This window comes from Egretta garzetta, unplaced genomic scaffold, assembly GCF_000687185.1.
Source record: "Egretta garzetta isolate BGI_Z169 unplaced genomic scaffold, ASM68718v1 scaffold371, whole genome shotgun sequence".
Classification (NCBI taxonomy): domain Eukaryota; kingdom Metazoa; phylum Chordata; class Aves; order Pelecaniformes; family Ardeidae; genus Egretta; species Egretta garzetta.
The window spans coordinates 965,267-975,247 of record NW_009258616.1 but is presented as its reverse complement, the minus strand read 5'-3'; positions in this window follow the sequence as shown (position 1 = coordinate 975,247).

Sequence of the window (9,981 nt, the reverse complement as noted above, 5' to 3'; positions counted from 1 at the left end):
TAAATATAAATTCAGTTACAAAACAGCTATACTGAAATACATTGTAAGACAACCCTACCCTTCGTATTGAGGTTACAGAACAAATTTCTGCTTAAGGACAATGTCTTCATATTCCTATAATACTTTTAGTTAGCATTCAGCTGGCAAGAGTGACGAGGCATAAAATGGATGTTTCCCATCCCAGAATAACCTTGCATATTATACTTTCTTAAATCATTAACTTCTTAGAACAGCTGTTGCCTTTAAGTCTTGCATTTTGTTTGGTATATCTATATGGTTCATCATCAAGAGGAAACCTTTAAAAACATCTGGAAGTAAATCGGTTTCCAGGGAAATGGAGTTTGGCGCATCCACCACTGATGATGTCACATGGGGTGAGAACGTGCTCAAGTTAAAAATCGTGACTTGTCACCTCAGAGTTTGGGATGAGCAAGCTTTTACATGTTCCCATGGATTTTTTTGTGCAAACCTCAAGGAAAACAATTTCAACACAAAGTTAGCTGACGCATGAAGTAGTTTTGTAGTGGAAGTAGGAGTATATCTTCAGGCAGACCTAGGTCTTAATGCATTTTCATGTCCAAACAGTTTTAGCCCCCTTCCAGTCCATTTCATCACAACTGAAGCCTCCCACAGTATCTGCATTTAGTTCTCTGAACAGAGGGGAAAATTGCACAATACCACCTTCCTACAGAAGGGATAGGGAGCCTGAGAGCCGCTCTTCTGCCCGATTACCAGAGCACTGTAGCTGAGAAATTAACCCACAGGATTCTTAACCTGCACAGGCACTCTATATTTAGTTCCCGCTCAGCTGACACATCTTGCGTGTACACATGTATCTAAACAACAGTATAGTGAACACACAAACACTTCATGCCTAGATAAAGGTTTGCTGTGTGCAGAAGACGGAAGTCTGATCACGTAAGTCAGCTTTATCGACATAATGGGGCATGGCGAGCACAAGTAACAATATATTCCCCCCATGAAGCATTATAACTGCTAGGCTCAGATGAACAATAACTTGGATACTTCCAGGTCAACGAGACCCTCAGGTGTCATATTCCTAGAAAAGGCAAACAGTCACCACTGACTGCAATGCTTTATGAAGGCAAAGAGTCAAACAGCAGGGAAAAGATTTCTGGCTATTGCCCTGCCAGGTCAGAGGACTGTTTGGCTGAACCACGGTGTCTATGGTGAGGTCCAGGTATAAGCACCTATTTGCCAGAAATTTAAGGTCTTGGTTCCAGGAAAGTCTCAGTTTTCTGCTCTGGAAGCAACCAGCTTCAGCTATAGCCAATCTACTGTTTTAAATACCGTGCCACAGTACTGCATTTGCACTGGAGACAACCACTGATGCTGAAAGACCCTGAAGTGATGTCACCCGGCTGCAAGTGACATCTCCAGCAGAACTACAACCGTTCCAGCAGAACTACTTACATCACTAGGAGATTCTGAGAAAAGCACTACCTGCGCCTGTTTTCAAAAAGCATAAAGCGATCAATATTCATTATGAAACTTAATTTATTATAAAATTTCAACATCCTGTAACCTCAACAAGGTACCTAATTTAAAAATTCATTTTAAGTCTTCATTGTTTTCTCTGTTACTTGCAAAAAAAAAAATATTACAACAGTTGAAGAGTCCATGATGATGGTGTTAATCTGCATGCTAGGACGCAGTTTTGATTAACACACATTCTTCAGCTGACTGTGATATGTTCTGCTAGAGTATATCCTGTAAGCAAAGAAATTCACACAAATCATGTATGAAAGAGTGCTATTTAAAGCCACACCACATCTTTATTTAATGCCCAAAAGCTGGATGCTGCTAGCCAACTAGTAGCCTAGGAGGATTTATCGATTGGCACCCGATCACAAGCTATGACAGTACAACAAGAAGCAGAGCAAGCAAATTAGTTTGTACAGCTATGGGGAAGATGCTGCAGCTGCTAATTAGGCAAAAATAGACCGACAGAATGCCCCACAACTAATTACATCAAAGGTGATTCAATTTTTATTAAGAAAAAGCTCTGTTCAAGCCTTTAGCAGGAGCACTTGCATTGAGACCCAAATACACCCAAATCCACCCAAATCCAAGTACAGACATGAGGTTAGGAAACTCTACAGCTCTGGTCACTGCTCACTTGGCATTGAAAAGCTTTGAGACTGACTACTGGGCCAGGACAAGACTTGCTTTCATGTGCAAGTAATCTTAAGAGCAATAACACTGGTTAATTGTAGCTTATACAGTGCTTTGCACTGTGGTTCTTACCATCTCTATGCATCTAGATTCATTTTTCTTAAGACATAATAGTCCAGTGGTTAGCTATTACTAACAGTTTACACTGAAAGGGGTTCTCAGATGTTCTGAAGTACCTCAGTGGTGTTCTTACGTACCAACGGAGCCTTAGGGTTCACAGACAAGTTCAAAAAGCTTACTTTAACACTGCAAAAGCAGTGTAGTTCCGCAGATCAGCTCTAGTAGTGTTACAGACTATTTTCCACATCTGTGTTAGGAAATAGCTCTGGAAAATCGAGAGGAACAGTGTGAAGACTCTGAATACTGAGCAAGAACAGTTTTGCTCCACATCGTGAAGACTTGGCTAAACATTACCAGTTGCTGCACCAAATCAGACTGGAAAGAATCTGCTCCAGCAGCCCATTCTACCAAACATTTCAATGGTCAGTACAAAAGCCTCTCAGCACATGGGTACAGAATGGACTTAACATAGTTTCTTTGCTGATTCCTACAGAAAAATCTTGCTACAAATTTCTTTAATAAATATCCTTTATACAGTTTGATGTCAAGCCTTGCAACATTCAATTGCTTCCTGTTACAGCAAGTTCCAACAGTCCACTTTTGTAACAAAGTGGCAATGCATAACGCAACTAAAAGAGTGAAATTCAAGTATCATAAAAGAAAGTATTTTTAAACTACATAGATCATCTAATAATATTTCTCTCTTCAACCAGTGCAATATTTTGTTTGTTTTGGCCAGTGTTCCAGTTCTCAACTCAACTCTTGCAGCAGCCAGCTGAGATATGTTATTTGAGTAGCATGAGCTCTGAAGCATTAATAGTTAAAAGCAACTCACCTCAAACTTCCAATCTGCCAATATGTCAAATTTTAAACTCAAGAAACAGTTATCATAACTAGGAGTCACTTGTACACATTACTGAAATTCCAGCTTATTTAAAGTTTAATTCAGTTGAAGTTAAGTTAGTATCCAGCTTAAACAAGCGGCACACAAGATGATTAAGAAGTCTGTCTTTCACTAGGCCCAGCAATTTTTGGCTAACCCATTTTTTACATATCCCTGAGACTAGGAGCAACTTAAAAACTATGATCTGTCACACTCAAGTAACTAAAAGCCCTGTACTGCAGAAGCACCTTACACATACTCTTATAAGCAGGATGCAGATACTTGTGTAAACCTCTCTGGAAAAGACCCTGCTACTCTGTGACTGTAATAGCATCACTGACATACCACATCGCCACGGCTGCTTGGGAGGAGTAGTGCATCTTAAATTCCTCACCCAAATCAAATTGGTATTTATCGCTAAGGGAGCTTGCTTTGTTACCAAAGACAACAATTCAAAACCATAACCCATGAAACAAAAAGTTAGATAATTTCACCAGTGTTGAAAGTTTGACAACCTCACAGGCCTCTCTAGTTGGCCTGGAAAAAGGACGAGCTCTAAATAGAAGTCTCCATGTCAAGATGCTTACCAAAGCATGAAGAGACTACAGATTACAACTCTAGTGCGACCAGAACATACTGTGTTGACCAAACTAGAAGCAGCTGTAACATGTTTCTTGAAGTGTTCTTGTAACACTTCAAATATAAACCCATGTTAATTGCCCTCCGCCCCAAAAAGCAGCTACTCGTGAGGCAGCCCTGAACACTCAGCATGCTTCAAAAAGGACTCTAGAAATAGTCCTTCACAGGTGAAAGTGCTTGGTAATTAGTAATTCAGTATTTAGTAATTCCCTCTATATGGAAGAAAGCTATAATCTGTGTTCTACATTTGTTAAAATCAAGGCTACCTTGAAGGGATAGTTTGCAGTGGCCACGCACTGACAATCAAATGTGAACAGCAGATTTTATGAGTGACATAATTACTATTGCCCAGATGCACAGGACCTACCATACCTTAGACCCTTATCCAAGCCTTTCCTATTATTGAATTTCCATTTAATACTTGCTTCACCAACCTACAGGAAATGCATTTTAATATTAAGAAAATTAAATCTTAGAGCACTTAAGCAAACTCACACCTCAAGGGTCAAAGCTCCAGCAATTATATATCCTGTGTCATTCAATTTAATTTATACATCTGCTTGAACACTGCACATTCAGATATTAAGCATTAGCTGGTACTAGTATTTGACCTTCAACAACACACTAAAGCTGGTTGCTGTAATATAGGAAAAGGCTTGCAAAGTGATTATCTCAGGAAAGCCTTTGTTTAATCTAATTAGTTCAGCGAAGACTGGACAGATCTACATACCAAGAGGTTGCAGTGATAAAAACTGCTCCCATGTTTCAGTTGTCATGCCATTTTAATCTGTTTCCAAAAAAATGGCTTTTAAGATACTGAAAAACATGCCTTTGCATACTTTAGTGTGAAACCCACAGCACTGGCTATGTTCCACAGCTTCAAGCCATCACATGACATTTTTCCCTAGGGGGGGAAAAAAGTTGTCTCTAATATTATAACGGAAAGTAATTGTAACTGAGAAACCAGTCTGGAAGTCACACCGAAAAAGTCTGAGGTATTCTGCTCTGGAGGGTCAGTTTGCTTACTTTAAGAGAGAGACCCTCATACCTACTTGAAAGGCTACAGAAACTCACCATCTGTTTCACAAAAAACATGAATAATAAACCAGAAAGTTCACATAGAACAGTTTGTCTGCATTTACCGATCTGTATGTTTAAACGTGCCTAACTGCACAACTAGAGTTAAATCATTCCAGTGGCATCCTGTTGTTTTAGTGCAAGCATGTCAGAGAGCCTGGCTTACAAAGGACAATTCCAAGGAGACTGAACAGCTGAGAGGGAGAGGGCACAATTGTGGAAGACACTCCACAACAGAAAGTTTTTAATACATCACCTTCAGCCTTAAATGTCCCCAACGGTGTTGTAATGACAAGTTTCTCTTATTACAGCTCCTGTGTTCTAAGCAGTAAATTCATCAAAGGTCATGAGTTTTGCTGAGTTTTCAAATAGGAATTTAACTTCATTCTGAAGCTTAATCTCTTGGGACACAGATGTACTCGCCTAACTGAAATAAAAACCGGCTGCTGTTCCTGGACTCTGCAGTAGATGTAAACACTGGTATTTACCACACTTAACCTAAAGGATTGCTGGTGCCTACCATGACTGCCACTTCTGTAGTAGCAGCTTCATCCAGCTTCATCTAGTGGCAGTTTCTTTAAGTCCCCAAATTATTTCTTATTGAAGTGGTGACTAACAAATTAGGACTTCTGTAGTCTGAAGTCGATTCAGTAGTAGTACATGTTAGCAATGTTCATGCAAAGGATTCCCACACCATTTCCTTCCTACGTTGGTAGCAGAAAAGGAAAACTGTAGCAGTCCTGAAGGTCAGTTATTAGGCAATCACAACAAATTTGGATCAGTTTACTATATACAAGCAGCTGAGAAGCTTTCCTTTGAATTAACGGCTATGCATGGCAGGAAGAAGATGACCTTCTCTAACAAAGCAGCTCGCTCCACAGCTTCTGCAAGGACCCCGGCAAATGATCAGACGTTGTCTCATACCATGAACCAGCCACGCAGGCCCGTACTGCTCCACCTTTCCCAAGCCATGGCCTTGCCACACTCACGAAGCCAGTCAACTCTGACTGAAATGACAGCTGGATTAAAGAAACAGGACTGGAAAGTGCTGTGTGGAATAGTCTTGAGTAGAAGAACTATTTTATCAAAAGCTTAAACTAATCACTAGCTTTCTGAACGTAAGGTATTTTAACCTGAAGGTGAGAGAACTAAATAGATACAAGAGACTGATCCAACAAGTAGGGCTTCAGAAAAACTTATGAATTATTTCAAGGAGCATTAGACTTTGAGACATACTAGAAAGCCCTGGGGAGTAAAATCAATTTGATCACCATTATAAAAAGCATCAGGTGTCCCACATATTTAAAATATTAGGCTTTCATACTCTCCTATTTTATATTACAATGTTGAGCTGTCCCCAAGAAGCCAAAAACTTCAAGACACAAACCCACGCAGGAAAGTTGAGTTTTTAACTACTTAAAACTCTTTTCTGGAAGCGGGAGTTACTCATTCCAGATATCCATTAACAGAGGACTGCCTTGAAGGGTCTCCTGCAGTCACAGCTCTGACCAGCGCTCAGGCAACTTCTCCTTTCTCTACCTGCAGGGCCTGAAGCTTCCTCCTCAGTACTCCCTTTTACTAGGCTCATCTACTTTTCACTCTGCAATGACATCAGACACTAAAACAAAAAGGCTAAATTTGACAGGACTGTAATGCCAAGTTAAGACTATAATCCCAGAGAAAAAAGTTTTAACCTCTAGATATGACTCTGTCCCATTTGGCATTATTTCTAGCATCTTCACGTACCTAAGATGTATTTACTGTGTGCATCAGCTTCCTCAGATAACTTGAGATGAGTGGAGCCACAATAATTTGGACTAAGGCAGCTGATGGCTGAAGGCAAACCTGGGATATCACAAGGCTCCACCTCCTGGAGTTTAAAATGCAAGGAAAAAAAAAAGTTTGCCTAATGCCCACCAATCTTTTCCTTCACGTCAGGTCCATTGGGTCCTAATAGATGACCGGGGATTTAAACTCTCTTAATCCTGCACAGTTCAGGTTTTTATCCTGTTTATTCAGGTTAATTATGCTGTAATGTAAGTTCTATTAAATGGTCTATCATATTAATAAATTAATATATAACCCTAAAATATTGGAGGGGTGCAGTAAAGTAATCCACTGACAAATATTCACATTAATAAGTTCGGGAACAACTTACTACACTTTTCCGATCAATATTTATCAGAAGAGCATTGGCAAAAGTTACAAAACAAACAGCTGAACTTTTTCAAACCAGGATGGTAGCATGACACCCTGCTTGTTAAAAATATGCATTATTAGACTACAACAGAGTTTGCTTGCATTCCCAAATTACAAGATGCATGCCAGTCACAAAACCTGTCAGGCATGTGTTAAATGAGGCATATGGCAACGTTACAGGTAGCCAAGTTTCAAGTAAAGGGAAAGTGAGATGGTACCAAATTTCATCCAACATAGCTGGAATTGGATTCCTGGATTTTAGTCACTTGTTGCATTTAAAGCTCAGTGTATGCCTGTAAGCAATGCGCCCAGCTGGTCAGTTCTGACAATAATTATGACTCCGAGCAAACCAACAGCTGACTTCCTCGTAACAGTTATTCCCACAGGTATATTATTTGTCGTAAGAAATCTTTTTACCTTTCTTCATGAAGCCTCTAACTTTCACTGCTTCTCTTTAACCCTGCTTCCGATACCTTTTAAGCTAAACACATATTTCAGATGTCACCTCTATTTTTACTTCCGTCTTTCAATTCCCACAATACTATACATGCATACTGTTGAAATTGCTTTAGTCAGTTTGAACAATGATTTTCTTCCCTTCCCATGTCAACAAGACAGTAAGAAGCACTAGTGGAAATGTCTTTGGTCTGAAGCTCCATGTCAACTTGAGGAGTTATTAACGCCAGAAACCTTGTTCCAGAACAGGACGCATCCATTTAAATTAAAGCATGTTCAAGTTAAATTACATGTAACACTTCTAGCCAGAAACAGACATTTGCCATCTCATCCTGATCTGAATACTCCCCCTTTTTTCTTCTAGAAAGTATTCTTTCATATTAATATCCACTTAAGCAGAACGGTATGCTTTTGGCTGTAACTATGCTTCCTGGTGTCAAAGAGGTGCCAAAAGCTCTTCAGAGCTAGGAGCCTTCAGGCAAAGGGCAAAAGTCCATCCTTACCCGATTCTTTCTGTATTCAGGAAACCTCGAGATAAATTTAAAATTAGTCTTAAAACTACTAGGAAATATTTATGCCTAATAAGATTAAGCCTAATTACATCCATAAAGCCACTCTGGTTATGACTGACTCTTTTCTATTAGAGCAGTAAAATTAGTTTACTAAAGTAAGTTTTAAGGAATTTTTTTGCTACCTTGGACTAGCTTACTGCTATGTAGAAACAGTATTATGAAATACTCTATATACTCATTGAACTGTAAACACATAATATACAAACAGTAATATTTGTGTGGTAAATCATCCATATACAATCCTCCAAATCATCCCCACCAAGCAATAGTTTGGAACAAAAAAAAAACCCAAACCAAATCAAAACAAAAACTCCAGCTCTGGTCACCCATCTCAATGAGCTCAATCTGTTTTGTTGCCTTGTGGCCAAAGTTTAAGAAGCTTCCCTCTCGTTCTGTAACATGCCAGTTTAAGAGCCTTCATCTTCCCTTCATCTTCAAAAGCCTTTTGGAAATACAAGAACACAGTTTATCCTTGTCCTCAAACCCTTAAAAAAGGCCTTACTTCTTGAAAAATATGTAACTTCAGGGTTATGCTAGGTTCCCCTGCCTGCCAGAAAATACACCAACTAAACTGGCTAAAGGGTCATTCCAAGACAACTCCTTTCAAAAATTGCAATTACATTTGCCATCCATTCTTAAGAATCCAAAATGTTTCTTAATTCAAATATCATAACTAGTCTAAACTTGAATAGCTCTTTCAGAACTACTGCACAGGTTTGCTGTTCTTGCTGGTGGTAGGAAGATGGGGTTCAGGGTTCTGTGTTGGGCTTTTGCTGGGGGGTTGGGGTTTCTTTTGGTTGGTTGGTTGTTTTGTTTGGTTTTTTTAACCCTGATGCTTGAATTTGAAAATCCACTGTATGGCTTTGCAAGAAACATAGGCGTGGAATCTCTTGCAAACTTCTTCATTATTACTATAGTGAGCATCCCTTTAGCTTTGACAAATTTTGAGAGCTTAGCTCACTCATCCATTCTAGTGGGCTTCCTCTTTCTGGTACAATATAAAAAGTATCTTCAGTAAACTGAGCCTCATAGTATCATCTGATATGTTTTACCATTTAGTGAGGCTACATAATGCTATATCCTTCGGGCACATATCCAGTTTCGAAACTGGTCCTTCCTCACAATTACACTTTTTGGTCTTTCTCAAGCCTGACACCCACTTCGAGGCTAAGTTCTCATGTTGCCTGCACTGTCCTGCTCTTTTAGCCACTCCTTTTAAAGAACTTACTCATTTTATGCAGGGTTGGTTGCTGGTTTGGGGTTTTTTGAATACATTTAAACATTACTGCAATATAGCTATTGGTACCTGTCCATAGAATGATGTTGAATTAAAAGCTGTGCAATCAGTACGAGTTACATGACAATCCTTGATCTACCATTCAATATAAAGTAATAAATTCTTCTCTTGAGTTTTGTTTCTTTAACATAGACAGGGAGTGCTAGGAAACAATATGCACAAAGCTGAGATTCCCATCGTACCAATTCATAGGGTCTACCAATGCAAGCAGCGAGTCTGTCATGTTCTCAGGTGACCAAATGGCTGTGCTACAGTGTCGAGACGTAAGACTTCCACCCACCAAGGTCTTGAAGCAGCACTCATTATATTTGACTCCAACATCACTGCAACTTACACCTGCCACACTTACCCTATGGCATTGCTCTTGCTCTCTCCCTGCACTTCCATGATTTTTAAGAACAATTTTTTGACAGCAAGGCAATCTTCCCCTCTGGATCCAAGGAGAGAGAAAGCACCGTGCATGTTCCCAAGCCTCCACCCTCCCACTAGCTGTGATTGTAGCCATGCATTTCACTTCTCTACAGTCTAAGAATGGGCTACTTGCAGCAGACTCGTGCAGAAAGTAGTCATCTAAAAAGCATTTCCCCTCCCCCAGCCACAAA